The sequence below is a fragment of the Carassius carassius genome, chromosome 18, assembly GCF_963082965.1.
Source record: "Carassius carassius chromosome 18, fCarCar2.1, whole genome shotgun sequence".
Lineage (NCBI taxonomy): Eukaryota > Metazoa > Chordata > Actinopteri > Cypriniformes > Cyprinidae > Carassius > Carassius carassius.
This window is the reverse complement of record NC_081772.1, coordinates 7,510,730-7,529,610: the sequence shown is the minus strand read 5'-3', so window position 1 is coordinate 7,529,610 and position 18,881 is coordinate 7,510,730.

The following is an 18,881-nucleotide window of genomic DNA, read 5'->3' as shown; positions in this document are numbered from 1 at the left end:
TTCAATCAATGTACTGTGAGGAGTAACTGAATAACTCGGGATATTGGTTTATTTCACGTCAGAGGGAGTGTAAGGCACGTTTATAAGCCGAATATCTTCAGTAACTCGCGTTTGAATCATCATTTGCAAATTATTTAAATATAAAATATGTACTTACAGGCTGTGAATCGCCAGACTGTCCTTGCAAAGTTTGACCTGCCCAACTTTATAGAAATAGCCTTTTTGCCACAGATGCATTGTAGGCTACTGGTTCAGGAAACAGTCATTGTCCTCCATAAAATGCGCAGCCCACATCTGAATATTTGAGCTGGACTGTTCTGTAACAGTGTTGAAATTCAACTCAACTGATTTCTAGTCATGTCTTCTATTGGAAGGCCAAACAAAGTAGTTTTGCTTCCACAAGGAATCACACAGCGACATTTGGCCAGCGTTACGCAAATCTTCCCACATATTGATGTAGAGATGTGGGGGCATGTTAGAACAAGCCGTTTTAGGTGTGTGTGGACGAGCCTTTTAAAAATATCTCTTTGGATTTGAAACTTTAGTCTTTGCAACTTTACAGATCTTCTTTATGCACCAAGAGCTTGTGACACTCCAAAGAGAAAGGAAAAATTTTAATCGCATCATATGACCCCTTTAAGACTTAAACATCTCCAAAAGCACAGCAGACATCACAACAGATCACAGACTCGCCTGAGATGACTTGAAAACTCCTTATTTTGCTTTAATGAAGTTATAAAAACAAATTCAGTGAAAACTGATAATGATGTGTTCACAAATATGCTGTGAATTAATTTCTCCGAATGAAAGCTGACGTGTGTACATAGTCTGTCTGTAAATTATACATGCATTGTACTTTTTATTTATTTCAAGAATTGTGGACCAAATGTTAGGGCTTGTAGAGGCTTGTAATGCCCATATGCACAATCCTGTTAGTGTGATTGGAACAGCATGTTTGTTTGCTTTGTCTCAAAGGACCTTTCCGACTGTGTGCTATTGTGAAGCATTGTTGTTCATTTCTCACATTGGCCGTTGCATTGCAGATCTTCAACATGCAATAATTCCACAAAGGCTATAAATTCCCATTTTATTAATTCAGGTTGATAAGGAATATCCATTAATTAAATGAAGAGTGTTCTGTAAACTAAAATGGTCTATTATGAAAAATGTAGTGCATGGGTAAAACATAAGAGTGCTTCAGAAAAATCACTTACCCTAAAGAGAAGGACGTCAGTTCAAGAGTTAATGCAGTCATTGGGAGTTAAAAGCAAATGTGTAGTGCTTTTTTGACCTGAAAAACATAAAATAACATTACATTTGTTTAGTCTTTTTCCAGAGAGCACAAATCAATCTGTCAGCGTGTGTACCACATTAAGAATGTTTCGTTCAAAAAGGAATGTGATCCATTTACAAGAGTGTGTCTCTGACCAGTCTAGGTTCAATGAAAATATCACACCTCAGACGTGTGGTAGAAAGAAGCCCTATTATTTTATAAGCCTAAGTTTGCCTTTTATGAATTATTTTTTGTGCTTTAGAAGCATATTTATTAAAAAGACTGCTTTTTCAGGATATTTTTTTGTATTAAGTTTTGGTTTCGATTTGTACTGTTTCTACTTAGTATAAAGAAGACAGCTGTGCAAACTTGAGTTTTACATGATTGTCACAAATGATACTGGGAAATTCACTGTAAAGTAAGAAGTAATGTGTCATGGTTCTATCACTGCTGTCGTAAAATAAAAAAGAATCTTGTTCAATTGTTTGGTGATTAAAAAACAAACAGCAAAAAAAAAAACTTGTTCAATTAAATGTGAAATAATACAGACATAAATATATTGCAAGTGTTTGTAATTTAAAACAGGGTTTTTTTACGTGATCATTATGATCATTCTCATGCAGAGAACTTCCATCCTAAAATGTGCAATGGCATCTATGTAGTTTCTTATTTAGATACACAATTTATACTGAGAAATTAATATCATGAATGCATAAAATATTCTAGACAATTTTTAGTTTTAGTATATAGTAGTTTAGTTTTGTATATATATATATATATATATATATATATATATATATAGTTTTTTTTTTTTTTACAATGTTGCTTTCTCAATTTTTTATGGGCCCACTACCACACTTCTGCGGCCACTTGAAAAACTGAATATATAATAAGATTTATTGAAAGACGTTTTAGAAAGTAACTAAATTTGTATTAAAATATTATGATGACGTCAAACATACAGTTTGTGATTAGTAGGCTTATAAAGTTTACACGAAAAACAACTATAGATAACTATAGCACACGTAAAGTAGAGGTTATCTACAAAACAGCATGGAGTTTGTGAATTAAATCCCAAATCCCTAGCCTTTGATCATGGAAACATTTAGAAGGGTTGGAGTGCCCTCTAGTGATCATACAGGACAGTTGTCATTTGTCACTCATGACTAAAACACCTTTCGGTTGGAATTAAATGCGCTTTAGATTACTTTTATCTCGCTTGGGTCTTTTGAACTTCACCTTGAAGGGAGAGCAGAAGCTAGAAGCATTCCGAAATGGTTTGGTAAGAAATATCTTTTGCACAATCTATTATTTCAGACACCTAGAGGAGATAGAAATGACATTTGAAATAAAATATAGAAATATACAAAATATATTTAAACAACAAAATGTTTTATCTTATAAATAATAAAATATATGATCACAGCTAATGAAATAAGCACATATAACATTTCTTTATAATATAAAATAATCATTTGTCAACCTGGTTCATGCCTTGAAGCCTCTACTAATGAGCCGATGAATGGGTTCATGTGCTATAGGAGAATCATTCAAAATATACATTTAATGTTAATTTAATGTTATTTTCTTATGAAATTATAATTCATATTTAATTAAAAAGTTAATTAAATATAATTCCATTCCATCCATATGTTTTAGACACTGGGTATTTCTTCTTTATTGGTAGAAGACACTCTGAGTAGTAAGCTAAATCTAAAACCTTAAAAATGCATTACTGTCACAGAATTTTTTTTTTTTATAAAAACGAAATAAATAGTAACATCTTTTTTATATATAAAAGCCAGTTTTCAAGAAAAAAAAATCATTTTCATTTAGTATAACTTTAATATAGTAAAATTGCTAAAACTTAAGTAAAAATAACTAAAACCTTTATAGACATAAAATACTAAAATTTAAACTAAACTTTAAACTAAAATTTGAAAATAATAGTAAAAACAGAGAAGCAAAAAATATAAACTAATTCAAAATAATAATAAAAACCAAAATAGTATCCCAATGATACTAAAATAACACTCCTGTGAGTTTTCACTTTCATCTGTTTTGGGTCATTTTTAAGCGCGGTTAAGTTGGTTTTGTTTTCGATATTCGTGACACATTCAGCGGTAAACGCCAATAACTCCAAAACGAATTGCCCTAAAAAAATCTAAACAGTGTGACCGCCAAAAGGGCAAAGCTGATCATGTTTCACAGCCTTCTTTTTCTATATTTTCCCTCGATATAATAAGCACGGCCCCGTGCAAGCCGTCGCAATGTGCAGAAAGCCGGGAGAGAACGCTCTCAGCAGAGCCCTCAGTTAGGGACCGTGGGGAAAGTGCAAACTTTCTTCCTTTTTTTGCTATAGCTCAGTAGGCGGTGTTTTTGTAATAGTTGTTTAGTTAAAGGGCATATAGACATGATAACAGTGTCAATCAATAGTGGGGAACCGTGGACGTTTTTCACAACCTCTTTTTTGCCCCTACTGGTAGAAAGGGGAATTGCATGTCCAAATTTAACCTTCTTTTTGTAATAACTTTCTACAGCAGGGAGACAGAGACATGAAACTACTGTCAATCAATAGAGGGAGAGAGTGGAAATTTTTCACAACCTTTAATTTGACCCCAAGTGGCTGATTAGGGAACTGCATGTCCAAAATTAACCTTCTTTTTGTAATAACTTTCTACAGCAGTGAGACAGAGACATGAAACCAGTGTCAATCAATAGAGGGGGACAGTGGACATTTTTCACAACCTTTCTTTTTACCCCTACTGGTAGAAAAGGGAATTGCATGTCCAAGTTTAACCTTCTTTTTGTAATATCTTTCTACAGCAGGGAGACAGAGACATGAAACCACTGTCAATCAATACAGGGAGAGAGTGGACATTTTTCACAACCTTTCATTTTACCCCAAGTGGCTGATTAGGGAACTGCATGTCCAAAATTAACCTTCTTTTTGTAATAACTTTCTACAGCAGTGAGACAGAGACATGAAACCAGTGTCAATCAATAGTGAGGGACAGTGGACATTTTTCACAACCTTTCCTTTTACCCCTACTGGTAGAAAAGGGAATTCCATGTCCAAAATTAACCTTATTTTTGTAATAACTTTCTACAGCAGTGAGACAGAGACATGAAACCAGTGTCAATCAATAGAGGGGGACAGTGGACATTTTTCACAACCTTTCTTTTTACCCCTACTGGTAGAAAAGGGAATTGCATGTCCAAATTTAACCTTCTTTTTGTAATATCTTTCTACAGCAGGGAGACAGAGACATGAAACCACTGTCAATCAATACAGGGAGAGAGTGGACATTTTTCACAACCTTTCATTTTACCCCAAGTGGCTGATTAAGGAACTGCATGTCCAAAATTAACCTTCTTTTTGTAATATCTTTCTACAGCAGGGACACAGAGACATGAAACCACTGTCAATCAATACAGGGAGAGAGTGGACATTTTTCACAACCTTTAATTTTACCCCTAGTGGCTGATTAGGGAATTGCATGTCCAAAATTAACTGCCTTTTTGTAATAACTTTCTTAAGCAGGGAGACAGAGACATGAAACCAGTGCGAATCAGTAGAGAGAGAGAGAGTGGAAATTTTTCACTTCATTTCATTTTACCCCAAGTGGCTGATTAGGGAATTGCATGTCCAAAATATCCTTTTTGTAATAACTTTCTACAGCAGGGAGACAGAGACATGAATCCAGAGTCAAATCAGTGGAGAGAGAGAGTGGACATTTTTCACAACCTTTTTACCCCTACTGGTAGAAAAGGGAATTGAGTGTCCAAAATTAACCTTATTTTTGTAATAACGTTCTCCAGCAGGGACACAGAGACATGAAACCAGTTCAAATCAATAGAGGGACAGGGTGGACCTTTTTCACAACCTTTCTTTTTACCCCTACTGGTAGAAAAGGGAATTGCATGTCCAAAATTAACCTTCTTTTTGTAATAACGTTCTACAGCAGGGACACAGAGACATGAAACCAGTTCAAATCAATAGAGGGAGAGAGAGGACATTTTTCACAACCTTTCTTTTTACCCCTACTGTTAGAAGAGGGAATTGCATGTCCAAAATTAACCTTCTTTTTGTAATAACTTTCTACAGCAGTGAGACAGATACATGAAACCAGTGTCAATCAATAGAGGGGGGCAGTGGACATTTTTCACAACCTTTTCTTTTACCCCTGCTGGTAGAAAAGGGAACTGCATGTCCAAAATTAACATTATTTTTGTAATAACTTTCTACAGCAGGGAGACAGAGACATGAAACTACTGTAAATCAATAGAAGGAGAGAGTGGACATTTTTCACAACCTTTCTTTTTACCCCTACTGGTAGAAAAGGGAATTGGATGTCCAAAATTAACATTCTTTTTGTAATAACTTTCTACAGCAGGGAGACAGAGACATGAAACCAGTGTCAATCAATAGAGGGGGACAGTGGACATTTTTCACAACCTTTCTTTTTACCCCTACTGGTAGAAAAGGGAATTGCATGTCCAAATTTAACCTTCTTTTTGTAATAACTTTCTACAGCAGTGAGACAGAGACATGAAACCAGTGTGAATCAGTAGAGGGGGACAGTGGACATTTTTCACAACCTTTTTTTTACCCCTACCGGTAGAAAAGGGAATTGCACGTCCAACTGTAACTTTCTTTTTGTAATAACTTTCTACAGCAGGGAGACAGAGACATGAAACCAGTGTCAATCAATAGACAGGGACAGTGGAGATTTTTCACAACCTTTCTTTTTACCCCTACTGGTAGAAAAGGGAATTGGATGTCCAAAATTAACCTTCTTTTTGTAATCACTTTCTACAGCAGGGAGACAGAGACATGAAACCAGTGTCAATCAATAGAGGGGGACAGTGGACATTTTTCACAACCTTTCTTTTTACCCCTACTGGTAAAAAAGGGAATCGCATGTCCAATTAACTTTCGTTTTGTAATAACTTTCTACAGCAGAGAGACAGAGACATGAAACCTGTGTCAGTCAATAAAGGGGACCAGTGGACATTTTTCACAACCTTGCTTTTTGCCCCTACTGGTAGAAAAGGGAATTGCATGTCCAAAATTAACTTCCTTTTTGTAATAACTTTCTATAGCAGTGAGACAGAGACATGAAACCAGTGTGAATCAATAGAGGGGGACAGTGGACATTTTTCACAACCTTGCTTTTTGCCCCTACTGGTAGAAAAGGGAATTGCATGTCCAAAATTAACTTCCTTTTTGTAATAACTTTCTATAGCAGTGAGACAGATACATGAAACCAGTGTAAATCAATAGAGGGGGACAGTGGACATTTTTCACAACCTTTTTTTTTTACCCTTACTGGTAGAAAATAGAATTGCATGTCCAAATTTAACTTTCTTTTTGTAATAACTTTCTACAACAGGGAGACAGAGACATGAAACCACTGTCAATCAATAGAAGGAGAGAGTGGACATTTTTCACAACCTTTCTTTTTACCCCTACTGGTAGAAAAGGGATTTGGATGTCCAAAATTAGCTTTCTTTTTGTAATAACTTTCTACAGCAGGGAGACAGAGACATGAAACCAGTGTCAATCAATAGAGGGGGACAGTGGACATTTTTCACAACCTTTCTTTTTAGCCCTACTGGTAAAAAGGGAATCGCATGTCCAAATTTAACCTTCTTTTTGTAATAACTTTCTACAGCAGTGAGACAGAGACATGAAACCTGTGTCAATCAATAAAGGGGGACAGTAGACATTTTTCACAACCTTGCTTTTTGTCCCTACTGGTAGAAAAGGGAATTGCATGTCCAAATTTAACTTTCTTTTTGTAATAACTTTCTACAGCAGGGAGACAGAGACATGAAACCAGTGTCTATCAATAGAGGGAGACAGTGGACATTTTTCACAACCTTTCATTTTACCCAAGTGGCTGATTAGGGAACTGCATGTCCAAAATTAACCTTCTTTTTGTAATAACTTTCTACAGCAGTGAGACAGAGACATGAAACCAGTGTCAATCAATAGAGGGGGAAAGTGGACATTTTTCACAACCTTTCTTTTTACCCCTACTGGTAGAACCCCTACTGGTAGAAAAGGGAATTGCATGTCCAAATGTAACCTTCTTTTTGTAATAACTTTCTACAGCAGTGAGACAGAGACATGAAACCAGTGTCAATCAATAGAGGGGGACAGTGGACATTTTTCACAATATTTCATTTTACCCCAAGTGGCTGATTAGGGAACTGCATGTCCAAAATTAACCTTCTTTCTGTAATAACTTTCTACAGCAGGGAGACAGAGACATGAAACCAGTGTCTATCAATAGAGGGAGACAGTGGACATTTTTCACAACCTTTCATTTTACCCCTACTGGTAGAAAAGGGAATTGGATGTCCAAAATTAACCTTCTTTTTGTAATCACTTTCTACAGCAGGGAGACAGAGACATGAAACCAGTGTCAATCAATAGAGGGGGACAGTGGACATTTTTCACAACCTTTCTTTTTACCCCTACTGGTAGGAAAGAAAAATGACTTTTCTTCAACAGTTTTGTTTCAACATACCGGTTGATCAAAACATACTTTAACATTACGACAGAAATTTTAATTTAGTTTTATTCATTTACTTTTAGTAGTTTTTTTATTTTTTTTGCAACACAACATTATTTGTATTTATTTATTTATTATCTATAATACATTTATTTTATTAATTAATTTATTTATTATTATTTATTTATTATATATATATATATATATATATATATATATATATATATATATATATATATATATATTACTCTTTTTTCTATTTTATTAAAAGGTTTTTAGAAGTAAATCAATAACTATTAACATTTTACAATATCTAAAGTCTAACACATATAAAAGCTAAAAGCTATTGAATAAAAACCAAAAAAGAGCTTAATTGGAGAAAAACAGGTGTTTGGCAGTAACATTAAAGTTACACACAGATTTTAAGATTTTGAAATCATGTGCCTCAAACTTATGGGACATATCTAATCAAAATGTAGCTATGTAAGAGAAAGGGACACATTAATATTTCCTGTTCATAAATGTAGGGGTGTAGTTAAAATCAATCTCGGCCAATACAGCAAAACATTTGCAAATTTACAAATAAAATATGAAAGATAAACACACACACACACACACACACACACACACACACATATATATATATATATATTCGAACATCACTATTTAAAAAAAAAAAATCCAAAATTTGTTTTTAAAATAAAAAATTATTTAACATTTAAAAATTATTTTATAACATGACATTTAGAGGTTACGGTTCGGGGCAGCCACCAGCCATTGGAAAGTACCCAAAAAATTATAATTATGATACAGTTTTAAGTTTACTGATATTTTACATTTTATGGGGGGTTTAAATAAATAACACAAGGATCTTGGTAAATATCTAATGTTTGAATACTTAAATGCATTTTTCAATTGTTTTTTGGTTTTGGGACATTACTTGGCACCAATTCTGTGCTGCTCATATTCATATCAGACATTTTAGTTGACAGATGAAGGCTGTGATACTGTAGTTGTTCACTAGATGGATTCTAGAAGATACAATGACAAACAAATACATAAATTATGTTAGTATGTACTGTAAGTATAGTATTATTACTGCACTACTAGATCATTAAAATAATTTAAATAATGTTTTTACATAATTACAAGTTTTGGTAGAATTTTAAAAATAGGTCTAATTTGTTAACACTATTTAATGCATTACTATACATTAACTGAATATGAACAATATATATTTTTGGAGCATTTATCAATCTTTTAATGTTTTAATGTTACTTGATTTATTTTTTTTCATGTTGATCCACGGTACATTAACTGATGTTAACAGATACACAACTGAAAGTTAATAATGTATTTTTAGTATGTAATTATAGAATTAATACTATAAAACATATTGTTCAAGTTAACATGCACAGTTAAGTACTGTTAACATATTAAAGGAACATTCCACTTTTTTGGAAATGGGCTCATTCTCAAACTCCCAGTTCATACCATTTTTGAATCCATTCAGCCGATCTCAGGTTTTGAGACCAGCAGAATGGCATTCAGAAATGACCAAAGAGTATGGATATTTTTCCTATTTAAAACTTTCCTCTTTTGTAGTTATATTGTGTACTAAGACCGGTGGAAAATGTCAAGTTGTGATTTTCTAGGCCGATATGATTAAAAACTATACTCATTCCGGTGTAATAATCAGGGAATGGTGCAGCCATAACATGAGCGCAGCAGTCGCAGTGATATCACTGCAGTAAAACACAACTTATTAACTCTGGGGGAGTTGGAGAATGAGCATATTTCCAAAAAAAGGGGAGTGTTCCTTTAAACCTTATTGCAAACCATTATTAAAGGTTTATATTTTGTTGTCTGTGTGCATGGTGTTTAACCATTTCATTGCTGTAACCCCGTAACCTGCTGTAAACCAGACTGCCAAACGGTTAAAATCAATGCATGCACACCTCTTTCCCAATGACACTAGAGGATGGTGGTTGCACTAGTGACTTGGGCTCGTCATTGCAGCTTGAAGCATTTTGTACTTTAATTTAGTAATGGCATTTTCCACCAGGGAGATGTAAAAGCAGTGTCAGTTAATAGAGGCGGACAGTGATCAACTTACACAACCTCACATTTAATCCTTACTGTTGCACAAGGTAGTTGCATTTACAAATTGTACCTTATTTACATCCTGACAATTACGAAATTTATGTAATGCAGAATTATCCTGTTAATACTGTAAACTAATTTGAAACGACAACAGCCAACAGTACAATAGCCTTTTTGACTGAACTGGTATTTATGCACTGATCAAAAATTTATACTGATTTTAAAATTTACTGATTTTAACATTTATAAGGAGCTGATCAAAACAAAAACAACAACAAAAAAACATTCAAGAGTAAACAATATATTTTAACACCTACACTTGTAAAGTACTTTTTACTTATAGAAAACACACAATCACTTTCTCGTCTTCCATTTTTGTACCTCTTTTTAATTCATTCCGAGACAGACAGAGTGGTACCATTTTTTACAGTTGCTGCACTGAATCTAGTGGAAATAATAATTGTCACAAGTAAACTTAATTTTTAATTATATTGAACATATGTTACGTTCGGGAAACCAGGGAAACACAGGAGACGAGAGATCCAAACGCACTGTGAGTTTAATGGGTAATCCAAATTCAGAATCCAAAAAGCAGGGGTCAAAACCAAAAATCCATCCAAACAAACAAACAAACAGGAATAGGAATAGGAACAGGAATAGAACTTGAAACTCGGAAGGCGAGGAAACTGGGTGACGGAAAGAAAGGACTCCATGAAAACAAACAGAAACAGACCGGTTAATATAGGCAGGGTAATGACTATCAAGTGAAGACACCTGAGTGCAATTAACAGGAGTGCAATTACTGTGATGAAGGGACAAGGCTTTGTGGGAATTGTAGTGCCTGCGGTGAGGTGCCTATGGGGAAGTGAGACCACTAGTGGAGACTCAGGGAAACAGAGACCAGACAGCGTAACAACATATTAAGTTAAAAATAAACTGTAATTCATTCTTTTATTACTCCATTATTAAGATATTAATTGTAATTTCAGCTTAAAATCATCAAATTGAAATATAGACAATTGAACAAACAGTAAAAATAATAAAACCTTTTGATCTGTATTGACCTAATACAAAATACTACTTAATATTTGATGTAAAGTCATTTCTGTATTAACTGCATACTAATTATCGGCATAATAATTATCTATTTAGTTGAAATAATTTAACATTTCAGCTCTACAGATTGTATAATACCTCATCTTCATGGGGAAGTTGTGGCCTAGTCCCAACTGCTCCCCGGGCGCTGCAGCATAAATGGCTGCCCACTGCTCCGGTGTGTGTTCATGGTGTGTGCACTTTGGATGGGTTAAATGCAGAGCACAAATTCTGAGTATGGGTCACCATACTTGGCTGAATGTCATGTCACTTCACTAATTACTAATTTCTCAATGAAGGAGCCATGCTTCCAACTGGACACTCTTTTCCACACAGGGAGCAATGCTGTTTGGGGTTAAATACTGAAAATACAATATCACAAATCAAAGTTTTATTTTAACCATTTGGTCAGACAGACAGACAGACCGACCAGTGTATCGACAAACAGATAGACAGACAGACATACACTAACCTGAAGGATTATTAGGAACACCATACTAATACTGTGTTTGACCCCCTTTCGCCTTCAGAACTGCCTTAATTCTATGTTGCATTGATTCAATAAGGTGCTGAAAGCATTCTTTAGAAATGTTGGCCCATATTGATAGGATAGCATCTTAGAGATTTGCGGGATGCACATACAGGGCACGAAGCTCCCGTTCCACCACATCCCAAAGATGCTCTATTGGGTTGAGATCTGGTGACTTTGGGGCCATTTTAGTACAGTGAACTCATTGTCATGTTCAAGAAACCAATTTGAAATGATTTGAGCTTTGTGACATTGTGCATTATCCTGCTGGAAGTAACCAGCAGTGGATGGGTACATGGTGGTCATAAAGGGTGGACATGGTCAGAAACAATGCTCAGGTAGGTCGTGGCATTTAAACGATGCCCAATTGGCACTAAGGGGCCTAAAGTGTGCCAAGAAAACATCCCCCACACCATTACACCAACACCACCAGCCTGCACAGTGGTAACAAGGCATGATGGATCCATGTTCTCATTCTGTTTATGCCAAATTCTGACTCTACCATCTAAATAAATCTAAATACCATCATAAATATAAAATAGGTACATATAACAGTGTTCTTTATAAGTGGATAGCATGTTCTATCCACTAAATCAGAAAGATGTATTTTAATGTTGTCTCATAACATTTTTTTTCAGGTACCTTTATTTGTAATTGCATAGACATAAAACCATACATTGTTGACAAGGATTGTGCTATATGTAGTGAAGTGAAGTAAAGCAACATGATGGTGAAGTATAATAATAACAAATACTTGGAATTTGTGGAGTTTATCCCATCCACATGCACCTGGCATATACTTTGTATATTTACACAAAACTGCTGTCATTGTGTCAACAGTGTATGGTTTATGTCTATCCTTTATGTTTTTGTAAGCATAATGAACTCTTAACTCTACTTATCACAATTTGTTAGTTTGGACTTAGTCTGTCTTTCATACTTTGTCATCTGACCTATATTTTGTCTCACATTTTGATTACATAAGTTCACCTGTGGTGTTGCTAATTATTTCATTTGTTCTGTCTAGTTACGTTCTTGTCCTTTTAGTTTGACTTTGTCGGGTAATGTTTTTGACCTCATGACTGCTATCTGTGGATACCCTTTTCCTATGTCATGTGGAATAAATACCTTCTGAATCTTCTCCTATGTGCACCTTTTTCTACAACCTAGCTTCAGTGTGAAACTACAAAATATAAGGTTCTTTAAAAGTTTAAGTATCTTAAGAACTACCATCACCATGTTTCAAGTGAAAACACTTTATTAGTAATATGTAGTAACCAAACCACAATCAAATAAAATAACTATTCACTCATGCAAATTAAATACATGTAATTAATTAAAATAATTAGTAACACTATATTTCAGGGTCTATTAACCAGTTGCTTATAAGTATGCATATTTATAGAATATTAGCCATTTATTAGTAGTAAGCACATATTAAAAGAGGTGTAAAGTCATTTTACTTGATTACTGTACTTAAGGATTATTTTGGGGGATTTGTACTTTACTCAAATACATTTTAAACTGACTACTTGTACTTTTACTCGTTTACATTTCTGTGGAAAAAACAGTGCTTTTTACTCCTTACAATTTTATTTAATCTTGACAAGTACATTATATTTTTATTTTATCTTATGCACATTAAATATGGTAAACAAAGTCAAACGTGTGTGCCTGACGTGGGAACTAATAATCATTGTTGTCATGCATCAAACACACAGATTTCTACTTTAATTATTACTTTTGTCAGGTAAATGTCTGGCTTCAAAAGTTCACCATCAAATCTGAGGGAGCATATTGAGGTAGCAAAGTTGCGTTTCCCCCACAAAAAAAGTTTATTCCTTATTTGTTCTGTTTTGATAGAGCCATTAGCTATGATAAACTGAATGCACAAAATAGTGCAAATAAAATCTGTGATGAGAATTTAAATACTATTAATATTTTTGTGGGATTTTTTTCTCATTAATCTAATTAGTCACAAATAACAATTTATCAATATTTGCTAGGAAAAACTACTGTATAAATGCCCAAAATAAAAATTGTAAAGATTAATTGTCCTTTTAGACAGTGACGCTGAATAGACAACACAAATAAAGTGGACTTTAAAAATTTTGTATGTATTAATTCTATGACTCTCCTCATTAATTGAACACATTCTTTTTTTTCTGTTTGGAATATATTTCTAGCCTCTCTATCACATCTTGCTCTTCTGTCACAGTCTTGTGTCTTTCTGTCACTGTTTTCTGTGAGTGTTGTGTTTGTTTGGTGCCATGTGCTCTCTCCTGTCTTTTTTTGACCCCACCCATCTTGTTACCTCATTATTGTTTAGTTGCTCCACCTGTGTTTCTCAATTGCTCCCGGACTCATTACCTTCACTCTGCACAGCTGTTTCATCCACTCACACACTTACACACACACCTGGTGCCCATTGTCAATGAGTATATATTCTCCACTCTCACACCACTCTGTCAGGCTGTATTAATTGTGTAATGTAAATTGTGATTTGTAAGTGTTCCTGGATACTCGTGTTTTTGCATCTTGGCTGCGTCTGCTCTTGTCTCCGTGATTTGTTTCTGTTTTGTTTTGCCTTGTTGGCCTTTTAGTTCTCATTTATTAAAAAGTAATTTCTTCCCTGCACTTGGACCCAGACCCTGTTCTATCCACTGCTCCGTTTCTACCACGCCCTGACATCTTCAAAGGGATAGTTCACCCATAAATGAAAATTCTATCACCATTTACTGACCTCTGTCATCCCAGATTTTTATGACTTTCTTCACATGAAAACAAGCAAAAAAATTGTATTTTTATTTTGAACATGCAATTCTCTAATCAGCCACTGAAAGGTTAAAATGAAAGGTTGTGAAAAATGTCCACTCTCTCCCTCTATTGATTGACACTGGTTTCATGTCTCTATCTTCCTGCTGTAGAAAGTTACTACAAAAATAATTCTTCAGGACATCTGAACTCCATTGTGAAGCCTCAGAATATAATGCACGAGTCATACGAAAAAATATCCATTCTCTCTCTATATAGATTGACAGTGGTTTCATGTCTCTGTGTCCCTGCTGTAGAAAGTTATTACAAAGAGAATGTTAATTTTGGACATACAATTCCCTTTTATACCAGTAGGGTTAAAAAGAAAGGTTGTGAAAAATGTCCACTGTCCCCCTCTATAGATTGACACTGGTTTCATGTCTCTGTCTCCCTGCTTAAGAAAGTTATTACAAAAAGAAGGTTAATTTTGGACATGCAATTCCCTTTCCTACCAGTAGGGGTAAAATGAAAGGTTGTGAAAAATGTCCACTGTCCCCCTCTATAGATTGACACTGGTTTCATGTCTCTGTCTCCCTGCTTAAAAAAAGTTATTACAAAAAGAAGGTTAATTTTTGTACATGCAATTCCCTTTCCTACCAGTGGGGGTAAAAAGAAAGGTTATGAAAAATGTCCACTCTCTCCCTCTATTGATTGACAGTGGTTTCATGTCTCTGTCTCCCTGCTGTAGAAAGTTATTACAAAAAGAAAGTTAAATTTGGACATGCAATTCTATTTTCTACCAGTAAGGGTAAAAAAAAGGTTGTGAAAAATGTCCACTGTCCCCCTCTATTGATTCACACTGGTTTCATGTCTCTGTCTCACTGCTATAGAAAGTTATTACAAAAAGGAAGTTAATTTTGGACATGCAATTCCCTTTTCTACCAGTAGGGGCAAAAAGCAAGGTTGTGAAAGATGTCCACTGGTCCCCTTTATTGATTGACACAGGTTTCATGTCTCTGTCTCACTGCTGTAGAAAGTTATTACAAAACGAAGGTTAAATTGGACATGCAATTCCCTTTTTTACCAGTAGGGGTAAAAAGAAAGGTTGTGAAAAATGTCCACTGTCCCCCACTATTGATTGACACTGGTTTCATGTATCTGTCTCTTTGCTGTAGAAAGTAATTACAAAATGAAGGTTAATTTTGGAAATGCAGTTCCCTAATCAGCCACTTGGGGTAAAATGAAAGGTAGTGAAAAATGTCCACTGTCTCCCTCTATTGATAGACACTGGTTTCATGTCTCTGTCTCCCTGCTGTAGAAAGTTATTACAAAAAGAAGGTTAATTTTGGACATCCAATTTCCTTTTCTACCAGTAGGGGTAAAAAGAAAGGTTGTGAAAAATGTCCACTCTCTCCTTCTATTGATTGACAGTGGTTTCATGTCTCTGTCTCCCTGTTGTAGAAAGTTATTACAAAAAGAAAGTTAAATTTGGACATGCAATTCTATTTTCTACCAGTAAGGGTAAAAAAAAGGTTGTGAAAAATGTCCACTGTCCCCCTCTATTGATTTACACTGGTTTCATGTCTCTGTCTCACTGCTATAGAAAGTTATTACAAAAAGGAAGTTAATTTTGGACATGCAATTCCCTTTTCTACCAGTAGGGGCAAAAAGCAAGGTTGTGAAAAATATCCACTGGTCCCCTTTATTGATTGACACAGGTTTCATGTCTCTGTCTCACTGCTGTAGAAAGTTATTACAAAACGAAGGTTAAATTGGACATGCGATTCCCTTTTTTACCAGTAGGGGTAAAAAGAAAGGTTGTGAAAAATGTCCACTGTCCCCCTCTATTGATTGACACTGGTTTCATGTCTCTGTCTCCCTGCTGTAGAAAGTTATTACAAAAAGAAGGTTAATTTTGGACATCCAATTCCCTTTTCTACCAGTAGGGGTAAAAAGAAAGGTTGTGAAAATGTCCACTCTCTCGTTCTATTGATTGACCGTGGTTTCATGTCTCTGTCTCCCTGCTGTAGAAAGTTATTACAAAAAGAAGGTTAATTTTGGACATGCAATTTCCTAGTCAGCTACTTGGGGTAAAATGAAAGGATCTGAAAAATATCCGCTCTCTCCTTCTATTGATTGACACTGGTTTAATGTGTCTATCTTCCTGCTGTAGAAAGTTATTACAAAAAGGAGGTTAATTTTGGACATGCAATTCCCTTTCCTAGCAGTAGGGGTAAAAAGAAAGATTGTGAAAAATGTCCACTGTCCCCCTCTATTGATTGACACTGGTTTCATGTCTCTGTCTCCCTGCTGTAGAAAGTTATTACAAAAAGGAGGTTAATTTTGGACATGCAATTCCCTTTTCTACCAGTAGGGGTAAAAAGAAAGGTTGTGAAAAATGTCCACTGTCCCCCACTATTGATTGACATTGGTTTCATGTATCTGTCTCTTTGCAGTAGAAAGTGATTACAAAAAGAAGGTTAATTTTGGACATCCAATTCCCTTTTCTACCAGTAGGGGTAAAAAGAAAGGTTGAGAAAAATGTCCACTCTCTCCTTCTATTGATTGACAGTGGTTTCATGTCTCTGTCTCACTGCTGTAGAAAGTTATTACAAAACGAAGGTTAAATTGGACATGCGATTCACTTTTTTACCAGTAGGGGTAAAAAGAAAGGTTGTGAAAAATGTCCACTGTCCCCCTCTATTGATTGACACTGGTTTCATGTCTCTGTCTCCCTGCTGTAGAAAGTTATTACAAAAAGAAGGTTAATTTTGCACATCCAATTCCCTTTTCTACCAGTAGGGGTAAAAAGAAAGGTTGTGAAAAATGTCCACTCTCTCGTTCTATTGATTGACAGTGGTTTCATGTCTCTGTCTCCCTGCTGTAGAAAGTTATTACATAAAGAAAGTTAATTTTGGACATGCAGTTCCCTTTTCTACCAACAGGGGTAAAAAGAAAAGGTTGTGAAAAATGTCCACTGTCCCCCACTATTGATTGACACTGGTTTCATGTATCTCTCTCTTTGCTGTAGAAAGTTATTACAAAACGAAGGTTAATTTTGGACATGCAATTCCCTTATCAGCCACTTGGGGTAAAATCAAAGGATGTGAAAATATCAACTCTCTCCTTCTATTGATTGACACTGGTTTCATGTGGCTGTCTTCCTGCTGTAGAAAGTTATTACAAAAAGAAGTTTAATTTTGGACATGCAATTCCTTTTCCTAGCACTAGGGGTAAAAAGAAAGGTTGTGAAAAATGTCCACTCTCTCCCTCTATTGATTGAAACTGGTTTCATGTCTCTGTCTCACTGTTGCAGAAAGTTATTACAAAAAGAAGGTTAATTTTGGACATGCAATTCCCTAATCAGCCACTTGGGGTAAAATGATAGGATGTGAAAAATATCCACTCTTTCCTTCTATTGATTGACACTGGTTTAATGTGTCTATCTTCCTGCTGTAGAAAGTTATTGCAAAAAGGGTGTTAATTTTGGACATGCAATTCCCTTTCCTAGCAGTAGGGATAAAAAGAAAGGTTGTGAAAAATGTCCACTGTCCCCCTCTATAGATTGACACTGGTTTCATGTCTCTGTCTCCCTGCTGTAGAAAGTTATTACAAAAAGGAGGATAATTTTGGACATGCAATTCCCTTATCAGCCACCTGGGGTAAAATGAAAGGTTGTGAAAAATGTCAACTCTCCCCCTCTACTGATTGACACTTGTTTCATGTCTCTGTCTCCCTGCTGTAGAAAGTTATTACAAAAAGGATATTTTTAACATGCAATTCCCTAATCAGCTACTAGGGGTAAAATGAAAGGTTGTGAAAAATGTCCACTCTTTCCCTCTATTGATTGACACTGGTTTCATGTCTCTGTGTCCCTGCTGTAGAAAGTTATTACAAAAAGAAGGTTAATTTAGGACATGCATTTCCCTTTTCTACCAGTAGGGGTAAAATAAAGGTTGTGAAAAACGTCCACTGTCCCACTCTATTGATTGACACTGGTTTCAGGTCTCTGTCTCACTTCTTTAGAAAGTTATTACAAAACGAAGCTTAATTTTGGACATGCAATTCCCTAATCAGCCACTTGGGGTAAAATGAAAGGAAGTGAAAAATGTCCACTCTCTCCTTCTATTGATTCACACTGGTTTCATGTCTCTATCTTCCTGCTGTAGAAATTTATTACAAAAAGAATGTTAATTTTGGACATGCAATTCCCTTTTCTACCAGTAGGAGTAAAAAGAAAGGTTGTGAAAAATGTCCACTGTCCCCTTTATTGATTGCCACAGGTCTCATGTCTCTATCTTCCTGCTGAAGAAAGTTACTACAAAAATAAGTTTTTTCTACCAGTAGGGGTAAAAAGAAAGGTTTTGAAAAATATCCCCTCTCTCCCTCTATTGATTTGAACTGGTTTCATGTCTTTGTGTCACTGCTGTAGAAAGTAATTACAAAAAGAAGCTTCATTTTGGACATGCAATTCCCTTTTCTACCAATAGGGGTAAAAAAAAAGGTTGTGAAAAATGTCCACTGTCCCCCACTATTGATTGACGCTGGTTTCATGTATCTGTCTCACTGCCGTAGAAAGTTATTACAAAAAAGGTTAATTTTG